Source organism: Erythrolamprus reginae, chromosome 11, assembly GCF_031021105.1.
Source record: "Erythrolamprus reginae isolate rEryReg1 chromosome 11, rEryReg1.hap1, whole genome shotgun sequence".
Taxonomy (NCBI): Eukaryota; Metazoa; Chordata; class Lepidosauria; order Squamata; family Dipsadidae; genus Erythrolamprus; species Erythrolamprus reginae.
The window spans coordinates 17,985,341-18,000,100 of NC_091960.1; the positions used below are offsets into that span (position 1 = coordinate 17,985,341).

The following is a 14,760-nucleotide window of genomic DNA, read 5'->3' on the forward strand; positions in this document are numbered from 1 at the left end:
GGGGGGCCAGCCCTCTGGAATCAACTCCCCCCAGAGATCCGCACTGCCTCCACCCTCCTCACCTTAAGACTCACTTATGCCACCAGGCTTGGAGCGATTAGATCTTAGCCCCCTGGCTAACGAATGTTTGTTTGATTGTTGTCTGAGTGGATATGATTGGTTTTTTAATATCATTGGATTTTAGAATAGTTACTTAGTTTTAATTAATTGGATTCATTCATTCATTCATTCATTCATTCATTCATTCATTCATTCATTCATTCGACTTCTATGCTGCCCAATCCCCAAGGACACAGGGTGGGTTACAACAATAATATAAATACAAATAGATACAGAACAATAAGTAGTCGAATATAAAATCTAAAACTATAAAACCCCGTATTAAAAAGAACCCATCTAAGCTACTGTATTTTATTGTTTCTTTTTACATGTTGTAAGCCACCCTGAATCCTCAGGTTGGCTTACAAAATCCATTGAATAAAAAAATAATCCATTGAATAAAAAAATAATAAAATAATTTTTCACTTATTTATTTATTATTTATTAATTGGCCTTATAAGCTGCCCCCTCTCCGTGGACTCGGGGCAGCTCACAACATTTTCGATAAAAAAAGATACAATATAAAACATTTATAAGCCAATTAATAGAATAATTACTTTAAAAATTGTCTTAAAACTAGTCATTTAAAAACAAACAATCACATACATACTGTCACATCCAATACATTTACTGGGCAGAGGCTGGGGTCTAGTGACCCCAAGCCTGCCGACATAGGTGCGTTTTCAAGTTCTTACAAAAAGCAAAGAGGGTGGGGGCAGTGCGAATCTCTGGGGGGAGCTGATTCCAGAGGGCCGGCCCCCCCACAGAGAAGGCTCTTCCCCTAGGCCCCGCCAAACAACATTGTCTGGGCGACGGAACCTGGAGAAGGCCAACTCTGTGGGACCTCTGTGGGACCTGACCGGGTGCTGGGATTCATGTGGCTGAAGGCGGTCCCTGCTTCTCAGCCAGTGCTGCAGAACCAACCCATCTACCCCACCTTTCATGGAAGATGTAGCTAAATCCATCCTTAACAAGCACAATGAAGTCCAGCCTTTTTGTTGCTAAGCGAGACTGTCGTTCAGTGAGTTTTGGCCTCAGCCATTAAGTGAATCATTGCAGCTGTGAATTCAAGTGTTAATTGAGCCTGGCTTCCCCACTGACTTTGCTGGTCGCAAAATGGAATCGCATGACCCCAGCACAATGCAACGGTCCTACCTAGGAATCGGTTGCCAAGTGTCTGAATTTTGATCATGTGTGACCCCCGAGAATGCTGTGGTGGCCGTAAGTGTGAAAAATGGTCATCGGTCCATTTTGTCCACTTCAAACGGTCAGTGAAAGAAAATGGTTGTAAGCCCAGGACTAACAGTGTTATGTGAGCTGAGAAACTGAGGAATGTGCATAAGTGCACCAGTGTGCCTGCCATTCCTGTCCTCCTCTCCCCATTGATTGGTTTACCTATTTCCTGTGTTCATGTTTATAATTATACCTGTTATCTCATTCACGTTTGACAAAAGAAAGAAATAAAAATAATAAATAGTAAACAAAAACTTGCCCTAATTTGATAAACAGGGAAAGCGTGTTCTGCCAAGGGATAATCTTGTATTTTCTTCTTCTTCTTCCACATGTCTTTCCTCCTTTCCTCCTATCTTTCTTTCTTTCTTTCTTTCTTTCTTTCTTTCTTTCTTTCTCTCTCTCTCTCTCTCTCTTTATTTCTTTCTTTCTTTATCTCTCTTTCTCTCTCTTTCTCCCCCCTCTCTCTTTCTTTCTTTCTCTCTCTCTCTCTTTCTATTTCTCTCTCTCTCTCGCAACTGAGGCATGAGGTCAGGTAGGCGGGTGTCGATGAAAAAAACAACAGGAAACATTTGGGTCTTTTATTAGCTGCTGTGCTGCTGCCTCACAGCTGTAGGTGACTAATCTGATCTCTGCATCTTTGCGGTGTCCTGTTTGCTTGTGCCTGCACCCCATCTCGGCTCACCTGGTGCCGGACCAGCCTGCCACTCAGCCCCGGCGTCAACACACCCACACCCAGGCTGCTCTTCCTCCCACCCACGGGCCTTCTGCTTTGCCGCTTGCAGCTCACAAGAGCAAAGCAGCTGACCCAGCTGAGCCCAGCAGCAATGCACTGACTTGTATTGCCTGGCATTGCAAGCTCTCACCGTGCCCTTGTTTTAGAATGATGTCATGGCACAAGTCATCATTTGGACATTGTTGAGACATGTAATGGGAGTCCATGCTCGGGGTGGCTAGATATTACAAGCCGACAGGGCTCCTTCAAAGCAAAAGGATTTTCAATAGTGCCGATTATAGGATATCCTAGAACAGTGATGGCGAACCTCTGGCATGGGTGCCACCAGTGGTAAACGAAGACATATCTTCTGGCACGCGAGCCGTTGCCCTAGCTCAGCTCCAATGTGCATGTGTGTGCCTGCAAGCTGATTTTTGGCTCTCACAGAGGTTCTGGAAGGGTGTTTTTGGCATCCAGAGAGCCTCCGTGGGGATGGGGAGGGTGTTTTTACCCTCCCTCAGCTCCGGGAAAGCCTTTGCAGCCTGGGGAGGGCGAAACATGAGCCTACTGAGCCCACTAGAAGTTGGGAAACAGGCCATTTCTGGCCTCTAGAGGGCCTCTATATGGGGAGGGAGCTGTTTACGGGTGCGGGCATTCACGCATGTGCGATAGCGTGCGCGCGCACTCTTTCGGCACCTGAGGAAAAAAAGGTTTGCCATCACTGTCCTAGAGCAAGATACAATGCAGTGCTTAAAACTACTTTCCTGGATCCCTGCTTTTTAAAAAGTCCTCAATTTATAGCCGTTGGCATAGCTGCCATGCAAAATTACAAGGGCCCTGAAAAAACGATGCCAACCGATGCTTTCACCTTTGAATGGTCATGTAATCAACATTAAAATCACTTGGCAACTGACACACCTATAACAGTGATAGGTTTCTCCTGGTTCAGACCAGTCCTATGCAGTGATGGGCTCCTATGGGTGCGGTCAGCTACACAGAACCGGTGGAAAAATGTTGAATTTTTTTCTTTTTTTCCCTTCTGGGCTCTGGGTATGTTTTTCCTATCGCAGTAAATGAGGTTGAATGTGTACAATTTTAGAAGAGCTATGCATATGTGTGTTTACATACACTTTATATAGTAGATAATGTATATTTTTGTGTGCTTGTGTGTAATATGTATGTACACCTATGGCATATATACATAGAATTAAATAGTATATTTTGGATGTTCAGTAATAATAAGGGAAATTATGTCTCTCTGAGGTGAGGAGAGGCCAGGCACCCTAATCCAAACATCATCATTATTATTATTATTATTATTATTATTATTATTATTATTATTATTATTTAGATTTGTATGCCACCCCTCTCCGAAGACTTGGAACGTGAGTGATGTGAGTGACATCAAGTTGGCCACCTTTAAGCCAGTCACATGACCTTTAAGTCACTCCCAGGTCACGTGATCACCAAGCACTCCCATCTGTTCACATGGCTGGCAACCCACACCAACAAAATAAGGCACACCCATAGTGTGGTAGTAAATTTTTTTGCAGCCCTTCACTGAGCAGAAGTACCAAACACATGGTTCTGGGGCAGCTGACCACATGGAACTGAAAGCGAGGGGATTTTATACCTTCTTTGGGCTTTGCACTTGAACTTCCTGTTCCTGTGCAAGAACATGTATTCTATTGGCTGTTGTCAGACTCCCACGGGGCAATATAGAGGTCATGTAGGGGTCGTAGCTGACTCTATAGGTTTTCTGAGCTCCCAGGTTTGATTGAAGTTTGTGAGGGTGATGCAATGAAGGGGCATTGGACAATTTATATTATGGCTGAATGGCTTTTTCCTGTGTTGAACCTTGGGTGAGGGTATTTGCATATGAATAGCTGACTCTATAGCTGACTCTATAGGTTGTCTTAGCTCCCATGTTTGGTTGACGTTTGTGAGGGTGATGCAATGAAGGGACAATTCCTATTGCCGCTGATTTGCTTTTTCCTGTGTTGGATCTTGGGTGAGTGTATTTGCTTATGAAATCTATCTCTTTATCTCTTAAGTGCTGATATCTGCTGAGGGGTGTTAAGAAAGTGGGGGCTGCTTTCTCCCTCTAAAAAAATTTCTGTCCAGGGAAATATCATATTTTGCCTTTTTTGAAATATTTCTCCAAATATTTCATTCTTTTCGGAGAGGGGTGGGGTGCTAACTTTCTACACAACCGTCCAAGCTAGTTTCTGACAAGCCAAATTCATGGGAGAAGCAAAGATGGCCATATGATTTGTTTAGCAACTGCTGTAATTGGCTTAACAACCATGACAAAAAGGGTTGTAAAACTGGGCACAATCCAGTTAACATCCGCTCTGTTTAGCAATGGAAATTCCTGCTCCATTTGTGGTTGAAAGCTGAGGACTCCCTGAAGTGCGGTCAGATAAAGGCAATGAAAATTAGTGTCTCCCTGAGATATGGACATGCAGATGCCATGAAACCATCAAAAGTTTCATGCTCACCAGGCTGAGCATGTTATGCAAATGGCATAGCCAGCCTTGCAACTGAGGAGGCTAAGTGCAGAGTGTGGATTTAGCCGCTAATTGAAAGCATCAACCTCCAAAGTGAACCTGTCTCCCCAGAATCTAGAGTGGTGGCTTGTGTCTATAACATCTGGAGATCCATGTCTATTGTAATTGGTGTCATAATTGTAAAGGTATTGTAAGTGTTAATCATCGCTGAATATGATTATGTTTATCGCTGTCAAGCACGTTCTCCATCCTGACCCAAATAAGTTTTTCTTTTTGTCTTATGGGAAACTTTATGAAGGCAAATAGGCCAGCCCCAAATTGGCAAAAATTTTCTCTTGCATGCATCCTCGTGCAAGATTTGGCTCCGTGTGCATGCACAGAAGCCAAATGATGCACAGGTGTGCGCGCCCTCCTGCCAGTCACTCGGAGCATGAGTGGTAGCGGCGGCAACAGGGAACCCGTGCCTGATATACAGATAGTCTCAACTGATAACCATTCATTTAGTGACTATTCAAAGTTGCAACACCACTGGGAAAAAATTACTTAAGACCAGTTTTCATACTTACAATCGTTTGTTTGTTTATTAGAGTTGGAAGGGACCTTGTAGGTCATCTAATCCAACCCCCGCTCAAGCAGGAATCCCTACACCCTTTTGGACATATGGCAGTCCAGTCTCCCTTTGAAAGTCTCAATTGTTGGAGCTCTCACAACCTCCGCAGGCAACTTCTGTTCCACTGGTTGATCGCTCTCACTGTCAGAAAGTTCCTCCTCCTTTCCAGGTTGAATCTCTCCTTGGTCAGCTTCCATCCATTATTCCTTGTCTGGCCTTTGGGTGCCTTGGAAAACAGCCTGATCCCTCTCCTCTCTTTGGCAGCCCCTCAAGTATTGGAAGATTGCTATCATGTCTCCCCTGGTCCTTCTCTTCACTAGACTAGCCGTGCCCAGTTCCTGCAACTGATCATCGTAGGTTTTAGCCTCCACGTTTTATGGAACCAACCAACCATAATTGTCTGAAAGTGAACATTCAAGCGAGCATTCAAACATTCATAATCACCAATGGCTCATAATCAGAACCACAATGGCTGGAGGACCCAACGGCCAACCCAAAATTAATGGCTCAAAAGTGGCATCAATGGTAAAGGGACATTCAAGTCCACCCTTGACTGATGCTCACTAGATGGCAACAAAGTTTTGTTGCTTTGAATAAAAAGAAGGGGAAGGCCTCTTTTGCCATGCGTTTCCTTGAAAGGAAGAATATAAAAATAGAAATAGAATATTGGAACTTGCTATCTTGTCTCCCCTGGTTCTTCTCTTCACCAGACTGGCCATGCCCAGTTCCTGCTAGGGCAATGGCTCGTGTGCCGGCAGATATAGCTCCATGTGCCACATGTGTCACCCATGCCATAAATTCACCATCACTGGGCTGGGGTCTATTGACCCCAAGGCTGGCAGCGTAAATAGATTTTCAGATTCTTGCAGAATGTGAGGAGGATGGGGGCAGTGTGAATCTCTAGGGGGAGCTGATTCCAGAGGTCCGGGGGCCCCACAGAGAAGGCTCTTGCCCTAGATCCCACCATAGTGTCATATTTATGACAGTTGCACCATGCTGGGATTGTGTAATCAACTTTTGTAACCTTCCCAGCTGGCTTCCGACAAGCAAAGTCCTTGGGGGAAGCCAGATTCCCTTCATGACCCCATGATTCAGTTAACAACTGTGGCGATTTGTTTAATTGGGTCGTGTGATCCTGACAAGCAATGTCAAAGCCAGATCCACTTAACAACCACGTTATTAACTCCACACCTGCAGAGATTCACTGTGGGCAAGGAAGGTAACAAAATGGCACAAAACTCACTTTTTTTTGCTTAGCAACGGGATTTTGGGGCTCAGTTGTGGTCATTAAATCAAGGGCTGCCAATGCTGCCACCAGCCTGTCATGATCCATGTATTGTGAGCCTGCCCTGAAATAGAGCTGGGGTGGCGCAGTGGTTAGAATGCAGCACTTCAGGCTGCTTCAGCTAACTGCTAGCTGTAGTTCAGCAGTTCAAATCTCACTACCGGCTCAAGGTTGACTCAGCCTTCTATCCTTCCGAGCAGTAATGGGGGGGGGGGCGGTTACGCAATGGGGGTAGTATGTTTATGCACTATTTATTGAATACAGTACTTAATAGTTTTTTTCATTGTCCTTCCTTCTCTAGTACTTTAGTATGATCCTTAATTACTTTTAAAATAGGAAATAATTAAATAGTATGTTTTTACCCATAAACGCTTTAATCATTTTAATCATTATCTAGAACTGAACTTTTATAGCAATTAAAGAAAATTGAGCTACTTGCCTAATCTGTTATCATACTAAACCATGTTGGTTCAGTACAAAACCTTCAAATGTTACTGTGCTCCTCAGCAAATAATGCTGCCTCTATCATTTGTCCTTTTTGTGGTTATTCAAATAATGTGACTTAATCAACTGAAAAAGAGTCCAAGCACCTATTTGAAAACTTATCTTGATCGGTTAGCCACTCCCATCCAGTCACATGACCGTTAAGCCACCCCCTGGTCATGACTGGCAAGCCGCTCCCACCCAGTCACATGACCATAAAGCCACACCCATAAAATAAGCCACGCCCACAGCATGACAGTAAAAATTTTGGCAGCCCATCACTGCTTCCGAGGTGGGTAAAATGATGGCTCAAATTGTTGGGGGCAATAAGCTGATTCTGTAAACCACTTAGAGAGGGGTGTAAAAGCACTATAAAGTGGTATATAAGTCTAAATGCTATTGCTAAATCCATCCTCCACTCCTCCCATTCCCAGACACTGAACTTCGTTGAGCTTCAGTTCCTTGTTCCTCTTTCATGTGTTCTTATATTGTTTCTGTTTGTCCTACTTAAAGAGTCCCCGTTTTGTGAGTTGGAATTTGGAAGTCAGAATATGCAAAGGAGAAGGACCTGGGCCTCCCCCCTCCATCTCTGGGAAAAACTAGTAGGGCTAAACCAGGCCCAGACAAAGAGGTCATGTTCTTCGGTAGGCCTACTGACTCATAGGAAGCGGCCCATCTTGATTCAACAGCCAAAGGGGGTTTGCTGGTTTGTTTTATTTCCTCCTGGAGTGTTTTCTTACAATCTTTTTTTAAAAAATAAAGTTTTATTGTTTTTCTCTACAATACATCCATATATATACAGTGGTACCTCTACCTAAGAATGCCTCTACTTAAGAACTTTTCTAGATAAGAACCGGGTGTTCAATTTTTTTTTTGCCTCTTCTTAAGAACAATTTTCTACTTAAGAACCTGAGCCCGGAAAAATTTCCCAGGAAATTTGAGAGCAGCACGAAGGCTCAGCCAGTTTCCTGCCATTCCCCCTTTAATCCCGGCAATGTTGGGTTTTTCTGGGCGGCCAGAGGAGGCTTTGGCAGTCCAAAGCGAACGAAGCATTCTCTGAGTGCTTGGAGAGGGATTAAACCACTTCACTGTGTTGACTCCCTCACGCTGCCCCCCATACACCTGGCGCAAGGTTGCCTCCCAGAGCATCTGGGCGCAAAAAGACAAAAGGGGGCGCTTGGCCCCAGCTCGATCAACTCAGCTTCAACCAAACCGAGGAGTCACTACAGTGAAGGAAAGGCACCGGCTACAAAGTGAGCAAGCGAGAAGAGAGGGGTGCCCTTCAGCATGGGAAGGAAGAGGAAGCAGGTAGCAGCAGCAGCCGCCTTTCGGTCAAAGGAGCGAGAGGTTCCCCCTTTTCGCCCGCCTGGGTTTATCTCTCTCTGACACAGTGTATGGGAGGCAGCCTTGCGCCGACTGTATTGGAGGCACGTACTTCTCCTCATTGCCTCAGAGTCTCTCTCTTTTTTTTTAAGCCTTAAAGTTTTGGATTTTTTGATTCCCCTCACCTCACTTCTTCCTTTGGCAGCGACTGTCCTCCTCTTCTTCTTTCTCCTTCCTCTCCCACCCAAATTCTGAGCTTTTATTTCTTTCCTAATGGGGTTGAACGCATTATTTGCTTTTACATTGATTCCTATGGGAAAAATTGCTTCTACTTACAAACTTTTCTACTTAAGAACCTGGTCACGGAATGAATTAAGTTCTTAAGTAGAGGTACCACTGTACTTTAATTCTTAACAATAGCAATAGCAGACTTATATACTGCTTCCCAGTGCCTCTCTAAGCGGTTTACAAAGTCAGCATATACAGTATTTTCCCCAACAATCTGGGTCCTCATTTTACCCACTTGGGAAGGATGGAAGACTGAGTCAACCTTGAGACTGGTGACATTCAATCGGCCAAATTGCAAGTGGCCAGTAATCAGCAGAAGGAGCCTGCAGTACCCACTGCGCCACCATGGCTCTTTATACACATAGTTATACATTTCTATTTAATAATACATGAACCAATATCTTATTATGCACTTTTTATACATTAATTCCTTTATCTTCCTCTCTTCCCTGTATGTTCTTTTTCCTTCTCTCCCAGTTCCCTACCTCCCTCTCCTCTCCTTCTTCCCTTCTTTGTCTACTTTGTATGCCGCCCTGAGTCTACGGAGAGGGGCGGCATACAAATCTAATAAATAAATAAATACATAAATAAATAAATACTTCCTTTCCTCCCACTTATGCTTTCCCTGAGTGTATCTATTCACAATACGGTGGTACCTCTACTTATGAACTTGATTAATTCCATGACCAGTTTCTTAAGTAGAAAAGTTTGTAAGAAGAAGCAATTTTCCCCATAGGAATCAATGTAAAAGCAAATAATGCGTGCCATTGGGAAAACCACAGGGAGGGTGGAGGCCCCAGTGAGGCTTCTCCCCGCCTTTTCTGACCCTGTTTCCTCCCAGGAGATTCCTAGACAGGCCCCAAAGAGGTTTCTCCCTGCCTTTTCTGGCCGTTTTCTCCCAGGAGATTCCTAGAGAGGCCCCACGGAGGCTTCTCCCTGCCTTTTCTAGTTACAATTTTTGAGACTTGGGTTTATAAGTCGAAGATGGTTCTTGAGAAGAGCCAAAAAAAAAAAAGTCTTGAACACCCGGTTCTTATCAAAAATGTTCATAAGTAGAGGTGTTCTTAGGTAGAGGTACCACTGTACATCCCATAGTTAATCGACAGGTAACTCATGTCCATAATCCTTTAATTAGTGGTGCATCTCTTAAACTTATTTTGCTCCCAGTATCCATATCTATGCTTAATTCTTATATTTTCCTAGGAATATTAACTACTAAGTTAATGCTGTATTCAGGGGTCGTGGCATTAGAAAGGTTGAGAAACAATGATCTAGAACTAGGGTAGGCAAAGTTGGCTCTTCTATGACATGTAGACTTCAACTCCCAGAATTCCTGAGCTAGCATGATTGGCTCAGGAATTCTGGGAGTTGAAGTCCACAAGTCATAGAGGAGCCAACTTTGCCTACCGGAGTAACTTCCTGACAGTTGGAGCAATTAATCAGTGGAACCACTTGCCTCCAGAAGTTGTTGGATGCTCCAACACTGGAGGATTTTAAGAAGGGAGTGAACAACCATTATTATGAAATGGTACAGGGTCTCCTGCTTGAGCAGGGGGTTGGACTAGAAGACCTCCAAGGTCCCTTCCAACTCTATTATTCAGTTATTCCACTTCCCACTGGCTGGTGGGGGCAGCCGAACCCAAAGCACGGTTTGCAAGTGAACTCAGTGCTAAGAACTGAAACCTGCAAATGGTTAAGTCAGCAGTTTCCCAGGGGAGAAATTGGCCAGCCCACATTCCCTTCCTGTGCCTGCACTTTCCCTTTCAAGGTTCTCAGGGTAATTAATACCTCGCTAATGACACACCTTCCAGGCACTTGCCCAGGTGCAAAGAAAAGATTGCTCACTCTGTGCCCAGGCCTTGTCCTCACAAGTCTAGGGGGAAGCGGGCGCCTTGCCTGATGGAGCAAGAGAGGAAAAAAAGGTCAATCAAACGGGATGATTATATCTAATGTCCCCCCTTCCTCTTCCTTGCACACGTGTGCCATGCGCACGCAGAACACGGCCCTGCTTTTGCACCACGCTTTCATGTGTGATTGGGGCCCAACAGCACTTCCTCCCCTGTGTTTGTATGCCCTGGGGATATATTCCATCTGCCAGGAAAAATACAAGATAGCAATAGCAATTAGACTTATATTCCGCTTTACAGTGCTTTACAGCTCACTCTAAGCAGTTTACAGAGTCTCCATATTGCCCCCAACAATCTGGGTCTGCATTATACCTGCCTCAGAAAGATGGAAGGCTGAGTCAACCTTGAGCCTGGTGGATTCGATCTGCCAAACTGCTGGCAGTCAGTGATTAGCAGAAGTAGATTGCAGTACTGCACTCTAACCACTCTGCCACCATGGCACAGATATGTGGCAACCAGTAGTGGGCTTCACTTACCTTAGCTACCATTTTGGAACTGTGAGCACAGGCTCGCATGCAGTGCTTATGTACATGCAAAGAACTTTTGGTGCATGTGCAGATTGTCTGTGATGAGGTCCGGATGGGTGGGCGCAGCCTCCCATCACTGCCGCTACAGGTTCGCCTGAACTGGGGCAAACCGGTAGCAACCCAACACTGTGGACAACGGCATGGATTAAATTGTACACATCATAAGTCATAGGCCTAGTTTGAGCCCTTCTTCATCCTTCTATGCCTTTTAACCACAGGTAAAAGGGGATCACGTGACCCAGGGTCACTGCATTGTTAATATGAATCGGTTGCCAAATGTCTGACGTTTTGATCACGTGACCACGGGGATGCTGCGACAGCTGTTAAGTGTGAACAACAGTCATAGGTCTCTTTTTTTCAGTGCTGTTGTAACTTCAAACGGTCGCTAAATGAACTACTGTAAGTCAGGGTCTGCCTGTCTTTTGAAAAAGAGCCTGGAAGTTTTCTCTTTCTTTGTTTCTCTCCTCCATCCTGCAGCAGCTGTTTTGGCATTCTTGAAAACTCCATCCTGTAGTATCCCAGGAGGAATTGGGCAAGGGATTGCTACTCCTGGGAGCAGAGTTTTGTCTCTAAGCCAGACTGGGATCGATGGTGTAATCGATACAATGGGAATCGAGGTGTGTGTGGACATATTTTACAATCACCAAAACTAAGCAAGTGGGAACACATTTTGGCATGTTGGAAAAAGCCAGCTAGAAACTGCAGTATACAGAAATGAAACATGGTGTATAGATCAACAGACTGGGAAGGGACCTTATAGGACCTTATAGATCATCTAGTCCAACACCCACCCACCCACACAGGAGACCCTATACCAGTGGTGGCGAACCTATGACATGAGTGCCACAGGTGGCACATGGAGTATATATACTGGCACATGAGCCATTGCCCTAGCTCAGCTCCAATATGCATGTTTGTGTGCTGGCCAGTTGATATTTGGCTCACACACGGGGGGGGGGGGGCGTTTTTGGCTTCCAGAGAGCCTCGGGGGGCATTTTTACCCTCCCCCAGCTCCAGGGAAGTACGTATTTGGAGCCTGGGGAGGGCGAAACACAAGCCGACTAGGCCCACAAGAAGTTGGGAAACAGGCCGCTTCTGGTCTCCAGAGGGCTTCTGGAGGCTGGGGGAAGCTGTTTTCGCCCTCCCCAGGCATTGAATTATGGGTGTAATAGTAGCACACACCCATGCTCTTTCGGCACCTGAGGAAAAAAAGGTTTGCCATCATTACCCTACATCATTTCTGACAAATGGTAGTCCAGTCTCTTCTTAAAAGCCTCCCACCACTTCTAAAGGCAACTTCTGTTCCGTGGATTGATTGTTCTCGCTGTCAAAAAAATTACCATTTCCAGGTTGAATGTCTCCTTGGTCGGTTTCTATCCATTATTTCTTGTCTGGCCTTTGGGTGCCTTGGAAAACAGCTTGACCCCTTCCTCTCTGTGGCAGGCTCCCAAATATTGGGACCCTGCTATTGTGGCTTCCCTGGTCCTTCTCTTCACTAGACTAGCCAGGCCCAGTTCCTGCAACCCATCATCATTGAACCAACCAACCATAGTTGTCTGAATGTGAACACTCAAATGAACACTCAAACATTCATAACCAATGGCTCATAATCACAAGATTCTTAGTGGCGCAGTGGTAAGAGTGCAGTACTGCAAGCTACTTTTGCTGATCACCAGCTGCCAGCAGTTTGGCAGATCGAATCTCAGTACGCTCAAGGTTGACTCAGCCTTCCAGCCTTCTGAGGTGGGTAAAACGAGGACCCAGGTGGCTGCGGACAATGTGCTTACTCTCTGTAAAGTGCTTAGAGAGGGCTGTAAAGCACTGTGAAGCAGTTCTACAGAGGAATCATTGAGTCTGTCCTCTGCACCTCTATTACGGTCTGATTTGGTTCTGCAACCCAACAGGACCGACACAGACTTCAGAGTAGAATCAAAACTGCAGAAAAAGCAATTGCTGCCAACCTGCCTTCCATTGAGGACCTGTACAGTGCACGAGTCAAAAAGAGGGCGGGGAAAAATATTAACAGACCCCTCGCATCCTGAACACAAGCTGTTTCAATTCCTACTCTCAAAACGACGCTTCAGAGCACTGCACACCAAGACAACTAGACACAAGAACAGTTTTTTCCCTGAACGCCATCACTCTACTAAACAAATAATTCCCTCAACACTGTCAAACTTTTTACTGAGTCTGCACTTCTATTTCTACTAGTTTTTTCTCATCATTCCTATCATCCTTTTCCTCCCAGATAGGATTGTATGATTGTAACTCGTTGCTTGTATCCTAAGATTTTTATTAATATTGATTGTTTCTTCATTGCTTATTTGATCCCTATGACAATCATTAAGTGTTGTACCACATATTTCTTGACAAATCTATATTTTCTCTTATGTACACTGAGAGCATATGCACCAAGACAAATTCCTTGTGTGTCCAATCACGTTTGGCCAATAAAAAATTCTATATAAGTCTAAATGCTATTGCTAATTGCTATTGCTATAACCACAATGGCTGTCGGACCCAACGATGAAGCCAAAATGAATGGCTCAAAAGTGGCACAATGGTAAAGGGACATTCAAGTCCACCCTTCACTGATACTCACTAGATGGCAACAAAGTTGTGTTGCTTTGAGTAAAAAGAAGGGGAAAGCCTCCTTTGCCATGTGTTTCCTTGAAAGGAAGAATATAAATAGTATAAACACAAACAAACCACATCACAGCAGAGAGTTATGATGTGCCTACATGTAAATACACCTGACATCATATGATAGCTCAGGAACCTGCCATGCTTTCCTTCTGAAGAGAAACAGAGAGAGCCTGGTAAACAGTAATGAGCTACTCCTCTCATGGGGTGGGGGCAGTGGGAGTAGTAGGTTTATGCACTATTTACTGAAAATAGTTTTTTTAATTGTCTTTCCTTCTCCTAGTATGATCCTTAATTACTTTTAAAATAAGAAATAATTAAATAGGATGTTTTTACCCATAAATGCTTTAGATTAGATTAGATTAGATTTATTGGATTTATTTGCCGCCCCTCTCCGCAAACTCGGGGCAGCTCACAACAAAGTAAAAACAATACATAATAACAAATCCAATACCCACCAATCCAATTACAATGTTAAGCTAAAAAATTCATAAAAACAACCCCAGAATATTAAAAAACAAGCACACAATCAATCTAACACCAAAACAAAATGGGCAAGGGGGAGATGTTTCAGTTCCCCCATGCCTGATGGCAGAGGTGGGTTTTAAGGAGTTTGCGAAAGGCAAGGAGGGTGGGGGCAATCCTAATCTCAGGGGGGAGCTGGTTCCAGAGGGTCGGAGCCGCCACAGAGAAGGCTCATCCCCTGGGTCCCGCCAGACGACATTGTTTAGTCGACGGGACCCAGAGAAGGCCACCTCTGTGGGACCGAACCGGTCTCTGGGATTCGTGCGGCAGAAGGCGGTCCCGGAGTTATTTAATCATTTTAATCATTATCTAAATCTGAACTTTTATAGCAATTAAGGAAAATTGAACTATTTGCCTAATCTGTTATCATGCTGATCCTTGTGGGTTCAGTACAAAACATTTAAATGTTATTGTGCTCCTCAGCAAGTAACAGCTCACATTAGAGAAACATCTTTCAGCTGTGGCGAGGGGGGCGTTTGCCCAGGTTCGCCTTGTGCACCAGTTGCGACCCTACTTGGACCGGGAGTCACTGCTCACAGTCACTCATGCCCTCATCACCTCGAAACTTGACTACTGTAATGCTCTCTACATGGGGCTACCTTTGAAAAGTGTTCG

General features: G+C 44.6%; 1 long non-coding RNA gene across 1 annotated transcript in view; it reads left to right on the forward strand.

Moving 5' to 3' along the window:
* The first annotated feature begins 3,975 nt into the window (after nt 1-3,975).
* Nucleotides 3,976-14,760, forward strand: part of LOC139173878 (uncharacterized) — a 30,338-nt gene continuing 19,553 nt past the window's right edge. The window contains exons 1-2 of the long non-coding RNA XR_011560253.1: nt 3,976-4,055; nt 11,455-11,594. This is a non-coding gene — a long non-coding RNA (uncharacterized lncRNA). The remainder of the gene's footprint in view (nt 4,056-11,454; nt 11,595-14,760) is intronic.